This window comes from Cricetulus griseus, chromosome 7 (assembly GCF_003668045.3).
Source record: "Cricetulus griseus strain 17A/GY chromosome 7, alternate assembly CriGri-PICRH-1.0, whole genome shotgun sequence".
In the NCBI taxonomy this organism is placed as follows: Eukaryota; Metazoa; Chordata; class Mammalia; order Rodentia; family Cricetidae; genus Cricetulus; species Cricetulus griseus.
In genome coordinates this window covers 3,610,518-3,627,483 of record NC_048600.1, presented here as the reverse complement: position 1 = coordinate 3,627,483, position 16,966 = coordinate 3,610,518, and the positions used below count along the sequence as shown (strand labels likewise).

The window sequence follows — 16,966 nt, the reverse complement described above, 5'->3', positions numbered from 1 at the left end:
TGCAGATCATGTCCATATGCATGCCTCCATGGACTAAACTTCTGAAACTATAAATCACCCAATTAAAAATTTTCTTTATAAGAGTTGCCATGGTCGGGGGCTGGAGAGATGGCTCAGAGGTTAAGAGCACTAGCTGCTCTTCCAGAGGTCCTGAGTTCAATTCCCAGCAACCACATGGTGGTTCACAACCATCTGTAATGCAACCTGGTGCCCTCTTCTGGCCTGGGCAGAACACTGTACACATAATAAATAAATAAATTAAAAAAAAATGCCATGGTCATTTTGTCTCTTCACAGAAACAGAAACCCTAAGATACATGTTGCCCTACTTTAATCAACATTGGTAGATCTTTTCATGTGACAAAGTAAAATGGTCACTGAGTCTCCCAGGATTCAATGTTTATGAATTCATCTCTTATAAAGACTTACTTATTGTGGTCTCAAACACACTATGTGTAAAGACAACCTTATCACACCTCCTGAGTAGTGGGTTACAGGTTTTGTGTGTGTGTGTGTGTGTGTGTGTGTGTGTGTGTGTGTGTGTGTGTGTGTTATTGTTGGGGACCAAACCCACAGCGTCTTGGATTCTATGCAGACACTAACACCAACTGAGCTACATCTTAAATATTATACATACACTCTGTTAAGGGTTAGCTATACAGAAGTGAGTCTAACACAATAACTGCTTATATTTTACTACGCACCAACCCAGGTACTCCAGGTACTGCAGCTGTGATAACCAGTTGTAATTTTATGTTCTTCTATCAATCTAATTGGAAAAGGAAAGGCCTTGTTCAACTATTTATAGATTAATTTTCTCCTTTCTTTTTACTCCAAGCTCTGGCAATTAGGAAATACCTGAAACCTCCCCCACCCCCGTTTTGTTGAGGTGTAAAAATGAAATTCTTGTGAGGCAATAAGGCTAGGAAGACAGTTGATTCCAGGAGCATGCCTTCAAACAGAAAATATTCCATATACAACATCCGTTTAAATTAGGACAGGCATTTATTGTGCAGAATCAAATTCATTATATATAGCCACACCAGTGAAACACAATGACTAAAAACAATAATTAGCTAACTGTAATTCTTGTACAGTCAAATACTGGTGAAATCTGGTATTTTTTGTAGAAATTTTTCAGAATTCAAATTTGATAATTTCATTTATTGGTAGTTGCTAAAAGCCGAGTAAAACCTATCAGGTAAACAAGTCAAACAGAGAATTACTTTACTTACAGAAAATGAAGACAATGCCAAATGTATTTCTAAGTTTCCGAACACTAATCTTTACTATCTATTCCCTCAAATTAGGTTTGTAAAAGTCATTTACACAAGAGACCAATAAATTGTTTTATTTCCTCAAGAAAAAATTTTAAGTCCTGTGACTGAAACCATGGCTAAAAGTGAAGCATATTCCTAACTGCTAGATTTACACTAACTGATCGTTAGTCATCCAAGAAAAATGTGGCTAAGACACAGAAAAGTAATAAGTGCCCCTAAAATAAAAAAAAAGAATAACAAAATACAGAAAAGTAGCATTATATTTCACCTAATACAGAGAAAAGAAAAAAATGCTGCCTACAAGACAGTGTTAAGAGCTAAAGTACTCCATTACATTCAAAACTGGGACCCAAAAGATCCAAACTGTACAGACCCTGACAAATCTCACAACAGTTCCCTGAAGCCATTTAAGGCTGACATTGAATGTGTGTGTGTGTGTGTGTGTGTGTGTGTGTGTGTGTGTGTGTGTGTGTGTGTGTCTTATGACCAATGGTAAAACAAATTTTAAAATGTATTTAAACTAGATGCGGATTTTCCTTTAAATGTAGTTTTGAAAAACATTGTATTTTATACTTATATTTACTGACACATAAACTTAATATATTTCTTTAAATGTAATTAAGTTTCTTAAATGAAAATACTTCACTAGAGGCTAAAGAGATGACTCAGTGGTTAAGAGTTCATACTGCTCTTCAAGAAGATCCAAGTTCAGTTCCCAGCAGGTTCTGGGAACTTGGGCAGCACACACCACCTGTAACTCCATCTCTAAGTGATCCAAAATTTTTGGCCTCTATTATGGGCACCTGTACTCATGTGCACATATTCACACATAGCCACATGTACACATAAAGTAATAAAAATACATTTTTCTAAGAAACATTTTTTTTTAATGTGTATGTGTTTTGCCTATGTGTACCACTTATGTGCCTGGTGCCTGTGGTGGCCAGAAGTGGGCATTAGATTCCTTGGAACTAGAGTTACAGACCATTGTGAACTACTGCGTGTGCTAGGTCCTCTGCAAGAGCAGCAATGCCCTTAACTGCTGAGCCATCTCTCAGCCTTAGTAACAGGACGCCCCCCCTTAAAGAAAAGAAAATACTAAAGAATCAATGACAGTAAGAGATTCTGTCTCAAAACATAAGGAGAACTGAAACCAAGGAACCTCTCTGGTCTCCATAAGTGTGTGTGTGTGTGTGTGTGTGTGTGTGTGCGCGTGCGTGCGCGCGCGCGCGAGCGCGCGCACACACACACACACACACACACACACACACACACACACATATACAAATACAATAGGATTCATGTACAGCAAATATTTTTCAGTGAACATATACAGACTTAATTCTTTAAATCAAAACTGTATAGTTTAAGACACTATAAAGCTAAGGACATATAATTGTGACAGGAAGTATGCAAGAGGGCATAACAACAGAACATCTGAATATCATAAAAAGTTGTCTCACTGATGAAAGGCTGGAGAGATGGCTCAACAATTTAGATCACTTGCTGCTCTTTAGGACCCAAGTTCAATTCTCAGCATCACATTGGGTGGCTCACAACCACTTGTAACTCCAGGTTAGTCAACCCCCTCTTCTGGCCTCTGTGGGAATTCACACATATGTGATATGCATAAGTAAAAATAAAATTAATCTTAAAAAAGAAAAACCTTTAAACTGGGCTTGGTAGCTCATACCTTTAATCCCAGCACTAGGGAGGCAGAGGCAGTTGGATCTCTGTGAGTTCAAGGTCAGCCAGGTCTATAGAGTGAGTTCCAGGATAGCCAAAGCTGTTTCACAGAGAAACCATGTCTCAAAAACAAAACAAAGTAAACAAACTTTAAAACCAAATATACTGTAACTATTCAAAATACAACAGCTTTTTATAAGGCTAAGAAGGTAGATGATGGTTAAAAACAAAAATCTTGAAATTGAACTTTCCAGTTACCAAAACTGAATATTGCTAGTGTTCATAAAAAGCAAAAACAAACAAAAACAAACAAAACAAAACAAAACAAAAACACAACACCTCAGGCTGGAGAGATGGCTCAGAGGTTAAGAACACTGACTCTTCTTCCAGAGGACTTGAGTACAATTCCCAGCCACCACATGGTGGCTCACAACCACCTTGAATGAGATCTGATGCCCTCTGCTGGCATGCAGGCAGAAGACTGTATACATAGTAAATAAATAAAATCTTAAAAACAAAACAAAACAAAAAAAAAACCTCATACTGAAAATGACTGTGGTTACTAATTCTTCACCCTGAAAAAAATTAAATATACATACAAATTTTCCTAAGTGATCTACATATTATATAGCCAAATATCCCTAATTGAGGAATTCTTCCTTATGGAAGGATTCATAATAAATGTAGAAAGCTAAAAATTACAACCTGAAACAAGTAAATTTAGCTAATATTCATTAGTACATGAAACCATTACATAAAGAGCTGATTTTTGAAAAGGACAGATTAGCCTCTGAATCCTCTGTTCCTTTTTGACTAGTACCACTAAAATTAGGACTAGACTTACTGCAATATGAGGAACAGACTAAGTGCTCAGCCTTGATAAACAGAACATTTAGAAATCTATAAAGAAAAAATTAAAAGTAACTAAGGGGAAGGTTCAGTGGATGGTGACTGCCATACAAGCATCAAGACTGCAGTTTGGATCCCTAACACCCAGGAAAAACTGAGCAAGCATAGTAGCCAACTGTAATCTCAGCACTCAGAAGGCAGGCAATCCATGGGACAAGGCAGTCAGCTACCCAACAGCCTCAAGAAATAAAATGGAGCATGACCAAGGAAGACATGTGAAATTAGCTTCGTGGCTGACCTTCACATGTGTTCACCCACACAGATGTAAAAATATACACCACACAGTAAAACAAAGCATGAAGGCTATCTTTGAAACTTGAGGCGTTAAAGAATTTATTTTAAAAGACACCAAAAGGGGATGCCCCTTCATCAGTGCAACACAGTTGGGGGACTTGGAAGAAGAAGGATCCTATTTTAGCTTATCTGAGTACAGACCTAGAAACTTTAGATGCTGGAAGCATTCCCTGTGCAGCAGTCGATACTATACAGCTCACTAGAGTCTGCGGCTGCACTTAGAGCTTTCCTGTTAACTATCAGAATTAGAAGATCATGTGGTGTGAGGTAGGAGAATTTCTTGTGGTAACTTTAAGATTCTGGTTTCACTTTAGGTTAGTTGAATAAATCAAAGAATCCAAAGAGAATTAAAAGATTTTATATGAAATTACTCATCTTGCCCAACTCGTCCCTAGCCACCTGCGGCAGCAAGAGAGTTGGCCCTGCTCCTCACCATCTGCAGCACCTGGGAAAGCAGGCTCTGCACCTCACCTGGACCATACAGGAGAGCTGCCCCTGGCTTCTTACTGCACATGGTTGGGGAGGAGGGCAGGTGATGGAGCGTTTGCCCTGGTGGTGAGGATGATAGAGAGCCAGTGGGCTGACCAACTCAGCAACCACCCAGGCCCAGAGGCGGAGCTATGAGTTGGCCCATCCCATCATCCGCCCCATTTTTGATCTGCTAGAGCACATGAAGGGGTCTGTCCCTCCATGACACAGGACAACAGATATCCAGTGAGGGCTAGTGTAGCAGAAACCAGAGGCCTGGAACCATACTCTGCAATGAACACTTCCAAGTAAAATGTATGAATCAAAGGGTTTACTGTGTGACTCATTGTGTCACACTACAGTATCCATGATGAGACTTTTCTTCTCTCCCCCCCCCCCTTTTAAATTTTATTTGTTTTATCTTAGGGAGGAGGTTGCAAGGGCAGAGGGGTGGACACGAAGGGATAGGGAGATGAGTGGGATCGAGATGCAGGATATGAAATCCACAAACATCAATAAAAAGTTAATAAAGAAAAAAAGAAATCTTGATTCTGAAGCAAACCAAGAGCACCAACAACAACTGAGCAAATGTGAACATACAAAACATACAAGTCAGTGAATAATATTGGAGACCAACCACAAAAGATACTGCACAAGAAAACGCCCAGCCAAGTAATTAAAGTGCAATCCGCTTTAAAAGAGATCCGAATGGGAAGCCAATAAATAAGACAAAAAATTTTTAAATAATAAAATAGGGAAAACCCTGTTTTAAAGCTGGGAGTGAAGGTAAGAGGGCTGCTATAAGTTCAAGCCCAGCTGCTGCTATATGATGATGTTGGGCTATGAGTGAAACCATCTTTAAAAAACACATGCATTTAAAAAACACGTGCGCCAGGCATTGATGGCGCACGCCTTTAATCCCAGCACTTGGCAGGCAGAGGCAGGCGGATCTCTGTGAGTTCGAGACCTGCCTGATTTACAAGAGCTAGTTCCAGGTCAGCCTCCAAAGCCAAAGAGAAACCCTGTCTCAAAACCCTCTCCCCTTTAAAAAAAAAAAAAAAAAAAAATCTACATACAGGGGCTGGAGAAATAACTCAGCAATTAAAAGCACTTGCTGCTCTTACAGAGGACCCAGCAACCACATGGACTCACAACCAATATAACTCTAGTTCTAGGGGATCTGACACCCTCTTCTGACCTCAGTGAACACCAGGCATGCACATGGTACATAGACATACATGCAGGCAAGATACCCACAGACATAAAATAAAGAAGTGATAATAATAATTTTAAAATGTTAGTTCATCTTGAGAATGGTGTTTTGTGCTTGCAAATCTCAACACTCAGGAAGCTAAAGCATGAGGACTGCCAAGAGTCCCAGGCCAGCCTGGGCTATATGAGAACTTGTCTCAAATATAAAATAAATGACTTTTTAATCTGTGTTTGGCACAGATATTAATTTCATTATTCTTTAAACCAACCTGGTAAGTTATATTCACTGTTTATATGATAGACTTCAAAACTTTAAGAAATTTAGAGAGGGGTAAGAGAGATGATTTGAAGCACTTATTGCCCTTGCAGAGGGTCCAGGTTCAGTTCCCAAAACCCTTAACTCCAGTTCCAGGAGATCTGGTGCCATCTTCTGGCTTATGCAGGAAAAAAATGCATAAAACAAATAAATCCTTTTTTAAAAATCAAGAGAGTACCAGCAAAATGTGGTAGCACACGTGTATAATCCAAATATTTGGGAGGTGGAGGTTGAAGGATCAGGTATTCAGGGTCAATCAACCTGGGCTATATTCTGTCTTAAAAATTAAAAACAAAAAAGAGGCGTGTGGGATGCCTCAGCAGGTGTCTTATTTAGAGTTTTACTAAATAAGTAAATGTGAAGGGACACCATGACCACAGCAAATCTTAAACATTTTTCTTTATGACATTTAATTGGGGCTGGCTTCCAGTTCAGAGGTTTAGTCCATTATTATCTTTGCAGGAAGCATGGTGGCCTGCAGGCAGCTGCTGCAGCAGTAGCTGAGAGGTCTACATCTGAATCCACAGGCAGCAGGAAGAGACTGAGACACGCTGGCCAGGCTTGAGCTTCTGAGACCTCAAAGCCCACCCCCTAATGACACACCTCCTCCTACAAGGTAACACATCCTAATAGTGCTACTCCCTATGGGACTATTGGGGCCATTTTTATTGCAGTTGCAGTAGGATCTGGAATTCAAGGCCAGCCCCAGCTATATAGTGAGACCCCGTCTTTAAAATATTAATATAATATAGAGTGGAAGGTCTGAGGCTGGAGTGAATCAACAGTCATTACTATTCTTTACCTCCATGGTACTTTGATCAGCACTAGATTAGTTTTCTAGTCCTAGCAAAGGCTCAACAGCAAGCAGGAGGTTTACATGAGAATGAGACCTGCCCTTACTCTTATGGGCAGGGTTTGGAGGTATAGATAGGTAGATCTGAGTTCAAGGCCAGCCTGGTTTACATATTGAGCCCCTGTCTCAAACAAACAACATCTGTATTGGTAAGATGGCACTGTGTTTGCTACTTACCCCTTTTCAGAACCTCAGGAGCAGCTTTTGAACACAGTCAAAGCTCTGTGTCAGACGCCAAACCTGACAGGCTGAAGGTGTGGCTAACCTTAGGCACCACGGTTTTCCTGTGGGTTTATCTCAACAACATAAGGAAGATGTTTTGAAGTACAAAGGAAGAAATGGATTGGAATAAACTTTGTTAATACAGTCTACTCTATGTAATGATCATGGTCGTTCCTCTGGATTCACCCATCTATTGAGTTGTGAATGTGAGAGAAAAGTATATTATGTGTGAATATGTATCAGTCAAGTCAGCCTGTGCATTTTGCATCATTAAATTAAATAAAAATACTTTTTTAAAATAGAGACAGTCTTTCTACACAGCCCGTCTGTGTATTTGAAATGTAAATTATATTTATTACTCTGTGTGTGTGTGTGTGTGTGTGTGTGTGTGATGTGGGTTGGGGTGTGTTAAAGAATGCTGTTATTTCATGTGGGTATTACTACACCCAGCTACACCATTACTTTTTAGAGTCACATCAACCAAAAAAAATATATTACATTTTATTTATTTTGTGTGCACACATGGGAGGGGTACATGTACACATACCACAGGCAAATGGCTCAGTGGGAAGGTGTTAGACCGATGCACAAGTCCATTCTGAATTCAATCCCCAGAACCCACATGAAGGTAGAACTTAAGTGACTCCAGAGCTGTCCTAGACATACATGCTGTACCTATGATGCACACACAATAATAATAATAAATAAAAATTAAACCTTAATTATGAAATAATGCATTTTATAAAGAACATAATTTGGGCTGGAGAGATGTCTCAGTGTTTAAGAATCCTGACTGCTCTTCCAGAGGACCCGGGTTCAGTTTCCAATACCAACATGACAGCTCACAACTGTCTGTCTGTAACTCCAGTTCCAAGGGATCTGACACCCTCACACTGACATACTTGCAGGCACAACGCCAATGCACATGAAATTAAAAACAAGCAAATAAAAAAAAACTTTTAAAAAAGAACATAATTTAACTAAAGGCTGTTAACTCTTTTTTTAATATAACATTTTTATTGATTAGCTGGGAATTTTACTTCATGTACCCCATCACACTCAGTTCCAGTCCTTCCTTGTCTGCCACTTACCCCCTCCAAAAAAATAAAAAATAAGAAAAAAAAGTTCAATTTGTGTTGCCCATAAATTCACTGGAGCATGGTCAAACTCCCAGTGGCCTGCCTCAAATAGAACTGAGTCCGTCCCCTCCTGCACGCCCTCCAGAAGCCATCAATTGTGGCGACTACACTTTAGCATCCCATCACAATTTTTAAGAGTTCTCTTTGATGGCTTCCTGTCTATGCTGGTACTTTTGGGGGGAGGGATTTTAGGTGGGGGTAGGTTGTTATAGAAGACTTCCATGCCCTCCCCTCTCAAGTGTGCATCTGTAGTCATTAATATCATAGCAAAAGTAGCCTCCTTGCTCTTCACAGTCAGCAGGAGCGCAGATCATGGACCTCAACACTGTTTCCGGTGAGAGCACAGACCACAAACACAGCTCCTGGCTTCAGTAGGACCACAGACCCAGATAAACCACTCAGAGGTAGCATGGACTATGGACATCAACATGGCCTCAGGTGGCAGCGCAGGACACTCAAATCAATATGGTCCCCAGATGCTGCATAACCTTCAGACAACAACATGGCCTCAGGCTGCAGCACAGACCTCGAACATCACATGAACTTTGTGGCAACATGGAGCATGGACGTTAATACAGACCATGGCCACAGTAGGACCACAGGCACAGACACAGACCTCTCACTGGTAGCATGGACACAGACATCATTACCATGGCCTCAGATGGCAGTGCAGGCCACTCTGATAAGTATGGCTCCTAGTGGCAGCACACCCCAGACAAGGCTTGTTAACTCTTAGGTGGCATATGTGCAAACAATCTTGCAAGCTGGATCCCAATTTCCCCATTGTACAAATAATAAAGGACTATATGCAGGCCATTCTGACATAGATGGGGAATTTAAAACATGTTAAAACCACTTCTTTAATTTGATAGCAATGTGACTCTGGATGGCAGACATACTTCCTACTCTATAAAATAGGGATAGTACCTACATCAAAACTAGTAACACTGGGCATGGTGCTAGAAACCTGTGACCCAGCACTCTAGAGGTGGAGGTAAAGCATGAGGAGTTCAAGGTCATCCTCAGCTACTTATTCAATTCAAGATCAGCATGGGCTATATGAGAACCTGTCTGAAAAACAAACAAGGTACAAAGACTTAATAATTAATGCAAATTTGCTATTTAAGTAATGACTATAAATTATGTTTCAAATACACAGATGTCTAGGACCACACAGAGACCTTGTCTTGAAAAAATAAAAATTAAAATGCTTTAAAAGAAATGTAACTGGGGATCACTGACTTATGTCATAGCTCTGAAAACCTTACTGAGTGTGTGAATATCTAGAAAGTATCCATGACTTCACTGATAGCATGCTACTTTAAATTCTGTGGACACATACATCTGACTGGTTTTCTTACCAGACAGAACACGAGAAGAGTAAGTAGAGCAAGAGGAAAATACAAAATTAGCCAGAAATTTCAATAGCGTGCCTAAGTGACTTCTGAACCATTAGGGAATATAGACAGTAAACTTTATAAATAGCATTGTATGCATCCTGGCAGCATTATAGAAATTTCAATTATATTAATCTAGAAATTAGAGCTTTTCCAAATGTTGAAACCTCTGACAGAATTTTTGATAGTTTAAAAAAAAAAAACACTTAAATTTGTTTAGGTTATATTATGCATGAGCACCCTGCTTGCATGTATACTTGGGCAGCATGTGCATGCCTGAAGGTCACACAAGGGCGTCACATTCCCTAGAAATGCAGTTATGGGTGGTTCTGAGTTATCATGCAGATACTGGCAACCAAACCTGGGTCCTCTGCAAGAACAGCAAGGGCTCTTAACCACCTAGCCATCTCTCGAGCCCTTAAAATACATTTTAAAAGAAAAAAAAAGAAATGAACTGACAACGGGTTTTAAGACATAAGATTCAACAATTTTAGAATAATTTTTAAAAATACAGTTCTTTACTCCCCAGTGTGTTGTGTTTATATGTGTAGACATACATACCCAGGAGAGCATATAAAGGTCAGAGGACAATTTGCAGGAGTTGAATTAATTCAGATCACCGTCTTGGCTCTCTGAACCCTGCATAGTGGCGCACACTATTGGCAGCGCTCAGCCTGCCCACACAGTGAGACCCTGTCTCAACAACAACAAAATCCATTCATTCCCTGACCTCCATACGAACGCTGCAGGGCAGGCTAACCTATGCACCTGCGTGCGCATACACACATGCACACAAGCACGCAAGCACACATGTACACACGCATGCACACACACATGCCTGTGCGCACAAACAAATGCGAACACACACGTACACATAAACGCATGCACATGCGTACACACGTATGCTCACACACATGCCTGTGTGCACACACACATGCCTGTGGGCACAAACAAATGCAAGCACACACGTACACATGAACGCACGCGTGCACGTATGCCTATACGCATGCACGTACACGCCTGAACGCAAGCACATATGCACACATGCACGTACATATGGCTCAGTGGTTAAGAGCACTGCTTGTTCTTCCAAAGGTCCTGAGTTCAATTCCCAGCAACCACATGGTGGCTCACAACCATCTGGAATGAGATCTGGTACCCTCCTCTGGCCTGCAGGCAGCATGCAGACAGAACACTGTACACATAATAATAAAAAAAAAATGCACGTACATATGTACGCTTGCAAATTTCACCAAAAAAATATAGGCATGTTTCTCAGTCAGAGGCAACTGAACAAATTCTACAGCAACCAATATATCAGGACACTAAAACAATTGGGGGGGGGGTTAACTTACTATTTTCTCCCATGTGTACACTAACCTCCAACTCCATTGGAAAATTAACAAAATTGAACTTTATGAGGAATTTTGCCTGTGTAAGGATTCTGGCATGATGCTGTCCTGCCCCTGTCACCTGCAGAAGGCACTCAGGCAGTGCCCTGGTCATCCCAGGATTCCATGAACACTAGTCTGCACCGCACGCAAAGGACCCCTTTAAAAGACGGACCCGGCTCACTTACACTCTTTCCCGCTCTCCTTCCTGCTGTTCCCTTGGGGCAGACAGAACTTTTCCTGTCTCCCTCTTGAGTCCTCTCTCTGTCTGTCTCTTCACCTCTTTTCTTCCCGCCCCTCCCCCCACTGTTTCCCTTTCTAATAAAACTTCTCACTAAGCTCTGTCCGCCTGGCATGTTTGTGCCAAGGTTCTCCTCGTGCATCATCGTAACACCCTGTCCGTTTGTTTCTGTCTGCCTTAGTAGTAAGCAGGAGTCACTTCCAAGGCTGTACTGAGTTTTCGTAGTGACTATCTAGGCATCACTGAAACTGTCTTGAGTTACTGTTCTCTATCTGCTTTTATAAACTGCAGATTTAACTCTGAATAGCTATCACACTATGAAACAAAGTTCATTTGATTAGCTGAAGCAAACTGTATATCATTAAATTCTAGTGAAAATTGTTTTTAAAGAATTTAGAATATCTTTTATTGTATTTGAACATAAGAAGTGTCAGGGGACCAAACTGCCTACTTTACATGGGGAAAATTTTAACTAAATTATCCCAAATCAGGCAATTCATAGCCAGGGATGAGCCTAATTGATCACAACAATGGACCTCTCTCAGATCTGACTGGGGGCAGTACTTGACTAAGGGTCCCAGCTACTGCACTCTGAAATCCAATGATGCGTTTGTGCATGGCAAACATACTAAGGCAGACCAACGTTCCTCAGAGATCTGGCATTCCTATGAAAGCCAGCTTTCACTCAAAGACTTCCTGAGGCCTTGGCAAATTTTCCTTAGCACTACCCTAAAATCCAAGACACATTTTTTTTTTTCTTTTGGTTTGGTTTTTGAAACATGGTCTCACTATATTTGGCTGATCTGGAGCTTGCTATGTAGACCAGGCTGGCCTTGAATTCACAGAGATCTGCCTGCTTCTGCCTCCGGAGTGCTGGGATTAAAGACTTGTGCCCAGCAAGATTTATTTATTTTATGTGCTAGGTGTTTTGACTGCATGCATATCTGTGTGAGGGTGTCAGATCCCCTGGAACTGGAGTTACAGACAGTTGTAAGCTGACAGTTGTAAGGTGCTGGGAATTGAACTCTGGAAGAGCAGCCACTGGGTCATCTTAACCATTTAGCCAGTAAATGGGACCCACAAGGTGAGATCTAACTCAGATTAGCACACTTGGTGGCAAGCACCCTTACTTAAGGAGCCATCTTGATGGTTTCTTATTTTCTTCCAAATGTACTTTCCTTTTATTTCTGTCATTTTTCATTACCATAAAGACCCTTAAGTCATAAACCTAGGAAAACTTCTTTGATGCCTCTTACTGCCCTGTCTTTCAATCATCAATATTCTTCTAAATCTCTAAAAATTTGTTCAATTTACTCTATGTCCACAGCTATTGCTTCCCTTCTACAAATGTCTACAAAAATTTCCTACAATGGACTTACTGCCAACAGGTTAGTTCTCAGTTAATTAATTATGCCCCAGGAAGTACACTGTGATCCTTCAAATTTCTATGTAGCTGGCTTGGGTGGCTCACTTGTAAGGTAGAAGCAGAAGGATTATGAGTTCAAGGTCAACCTGGAGGCTGTAGTGAATTTCATGCCAACTTGGGCTACAGTGTGAGACCTCCACTTATAAAAACAAAGCAGGCATGGTGACACAGGCCCATAATCCCAGAACTTGGGATGTGGAAGGAGGAGGATCAGGAGTTCAAAGCCAGCCTCAGCTACACAGTTCAAGCCCAGCCTGGGCTACTTGAGACCATGGATGGATGGATGGATGATGGATAGATGTATACTTATAATTTTACTTGTCAAAAAACACTACTAGAGGGGGCTGGAGAGATGGCTTAGAGGTTAAGAGCACCGACTGCTCTTCCAAAGGTCCTGAGTTCAATTCCCAGCAACCACATGGTGGCTCACAACCATCCGTTATGGGATCTGATGCCCTCTTCTGGTGTGCAGATATACTTGGAAGCAGAATGATGTATACATAATAAATAAAAAAAAAATACTACTAGAAAAGTAAATATGCAAGATATCTGCTAGCAAAAATATTCATGCCTAGCATGGTAGTATACAACTATGATGCAAGCATTCAGGAAGTAAAGTCATGAGGATCATGAGTTTGAGGCAAGCCAGAGCTACATGAGGCCTTGTCTCAAAATAAATAAATAAATAAATAAATAAATAAAATCATAAAACACATTATCAAAAGGATAGTGATCAGAATATGTAATATATCTTATAATGCTAAAAAGAAAAAATAATTCAATGTTTTGTGGAGGACAAAAAAGTTGAGTAGACACTGTTGAAAGGAATATACAAGAATGATTAATAAGAATATGAAAGCAGTGGGCCAACAAGGTGATTCAGAGGGTAAAGGTGTCTGCTGCCAAGGCTGATGATGTCAATTTGATCCCAGAGACCCATAGAGTGTTAGGAGAAAAATCAACTCCTGTAAGTTGTTCTCTGACCTACACACACACACAAACACACACACACACACACACACACACACACACACACACACACACACACACACACACACACAGAGGTTCAAAAAAGAATATAAACAAGTAATCAATATAATTATTTACAAGGGGACACAAAGCTAGTACTTCAAGCCACTAAAATTAAAGACTAGTAACACCAAATACTGGCAAGGAACTTTCATCTATCAATGATGATTAAGATGGTACAACCATTCTTGGGGAAAAGTCTAGCAGTTTCTCATAAACAGATATCTATCTATCTATCTATCTTACATGCCATGTCTCTTGGTATTAGTGTACAAGTAATGAAAGATGTTTATAACTAGACTTGGATAAGAACCATGGAAACTGAATGTGATCACCTATAACCCCAACATTCAGGAGGCAAAGGCAGGAGGATCAGGAGTTCGTAGGTAGCCTGGGTTTCATGATACTATGTCAACAACAACAAGAATATCTGGGGCTGTGAAGTGGCTCACTTGCCAGCATTGCAGAGTTAGATCCCAGGGATCTCCATGGCAGAGGGAAGACTCATGCAACTTGTCCTGTGACTCCACATTCATGCATGCATGTGCACACATGCACAGACACATAAATGTAATTTTATAATTTTTAAATGAACATTTATGACAGCTTTCAATAGCTACAAATTTAAAGCATCAGATATTCATTGACTAGATAAACTGTAACATAGTCACATGATGGAAAAAAGGACTGAATTCTTAAAGAATAATCTCAAATGCCTCACTAAAAATATACACTACTTGAATCCATTTACATGATGTTCCTGAGCAGATAAGATTAACTACGGTGGGATGATGAAAGGTTACAATAGCTATCTCTGGAAGGAGAGGCAGGAGTTGATTAGAAGGGCATAAAGGGAACTTTAAGAGCCATGGTAATAGTCTACACTTTATTAGAGACTTTGATAATATACATTCATTAAGTAGTACAAATAACATCTGTATATATTCCACTGTACATAAACTTCTTATAAAAACAAAAGGAACTGTAAAAAAAAAAGCTACTGATTTCAGTTACTGATGCAGGTTGGAGCATTTAGGAATTAAGTGTGCTTATAACCTGCAAGTATAAAATTCATCAAAATATCAGATAAGTGCCTAGTATGGAGGTACATCCTGATCTCTCTGAGTTTGGCACAAGCCAAAAAAAAAAAAAAAAAAAAATCAGATAAGCTGGACAGAGAAGCTCATTACCGAGTGGGAGGGGTTGAGACAGGATGGTTGTCACAAGTCTGAGACCAGCCTGGGCTTCATAGTGAGTTCCAGGCTGCATTGTCAGAGACTGTCTCAAAGCAAAACAATAGATTGATGGGAGTTAAAGAGTGGACAGACATGTGATAAAGCAACCATGGTGAAACAGTAATAGGACCTAAGATGATAACTATATTGGTATTCAGTATTTGTTGAGAAACAACAAGACAACAATAAAATGTATATATCTAACTTGTATAATCTGACAGTACCTAGCATATATGATACCATGAGCACAATCAAGATAAGGAAACATAAAAGTCTCTTCCATTTTGTTATTGTCTCAAACTCCCTATATAGCTAAGAATGACCTTAACTCCTGATCCTCTGCCTTCATGCTGTGACAACAGGAGTATGAGACAGCTATATAGAGCATGTTGCTTTAGTTTGGCTTTATCAGTTATTAAATGGGCTGGCCATATTGACATGTATATCAGTAACCCTCATTCCCTTTTATTCCATTATATGGCTATATTCAATTTGTTCATTCATTTCCTTGTTGATTACTGATAGACAAATAGATATTTAGATTGTTGTTTGGAGTGGAACAAACCTACCAAAAATATTCCTATGTATGTTTGTCAGTAATGTAGATTGAATGCAGGGTCTCAGACACACTAGGTTTGCGGTCTGCTACTATACCACTGTGCTTCATCTCCAGTTCTTTTGTTACTTTTTGTTTTGAGACAAATTCTTGCAAAAGTTGTCCTGGCTGGCCTTGAATATTTAATTTCCTGCACTGATCTCCTGAGTAGCTGGGATGATGGGCTCGTACTACCAAACCTGACCCATATTAAGTTTTTCTATAGACAAAGACCTCATTTGGTTTCTGTCTCAGACTTCCAAATCTGCTGCATAAGGTATCAAAACTGAGCTGCCAACTGGAGAAATATGCCTAGACAATCCAAAAAGCCTTTAAAATCAACATGACTGCAAGCAAAATTGAAAAGATTCTTCCCACTTCCTTAACACTTCTGCAGTCATTAGTGAGGGGCTAAGGCCTGACAGTTCTGCCTTTTCAATACCATTCACATAGCATCCATCCTAAAACAAATGGGTACTTTCTCTTCTTAGATGAACTTAGTAAACCAGGCTGCAGCTTCTCTCCCTTACCTTAGGTCCCATTCTTTCCTTTCCTTGACCAAAATTCAAATCAAGTGTTACTTCCTCGTTGGCCAGATGTGCTAGGCCATACTTACAACCCCAGCACTAGGGTGGCTGAGCCAGGACAGCCAGGCTGCACATGCAATACTAGTCTGGGCTACAGGATGAGGCACGAGTTTTTTTTATCTAGATATACCCGCTGCCACCTTTTAAAGCTATGCCATTTATCCATAGTGCCAAGGGCAAACACTTGTTCTGAGACAAGCATCATGTATTTGTGGGACGTGACAGATACCATGGGGCCTAATAAATAGATTCAGGAAAAGTAGCAGTCCTATCTAGAAAGATTTTGATAGGGAATCAAATAGGAAGGTCAGGGTAGAGCCATCTTATAAATTCCATGCTAAAAATATTTTAACTTGAAGGACATCAACAATTCTAAACAAATGTTTAACACTTTCAAAGGTATATTATAACGTCTGAAATATGTAAAAGCAAGTGGACTGGGGCAAGGGACTCAGTTGAGAGCCTATCACAGTCATCCGGGAGAGGAAACTCCAAGCGGTTAGGAGAGCAGATTACAAAAGCATGTTAGATGTTGATAAACATAAGGTTTTGTCTGAAGGTGGGCAGCAGTACACAGAGAAGAGGCAGGGATGACTTCAGAGTTTTGAGCCAACCAAATAAAATTCTAAAGCCATTAACCAAGAAGTTAAAAACTGGTGGGGGCGGAAGAGGGGTAGTTTTATTTTG

The 16,966-nt window shown here is 40.2% G+C and overlaps 1 protein-coding gene across 1 annotated transcript in view; it reads right to left on the bottom strand.

The window, feature by feature from the left end:
- Sos1 (SOS Ras/Rac guanine nucleotide exchange factor 1) overlaps positions 1–16,966 on the bottom strand; it is an 83,842-nt gene that overhangs the window by 64,138 nt on the left and 2,738 nt on the right. The window lies entirely within an intron of this gene.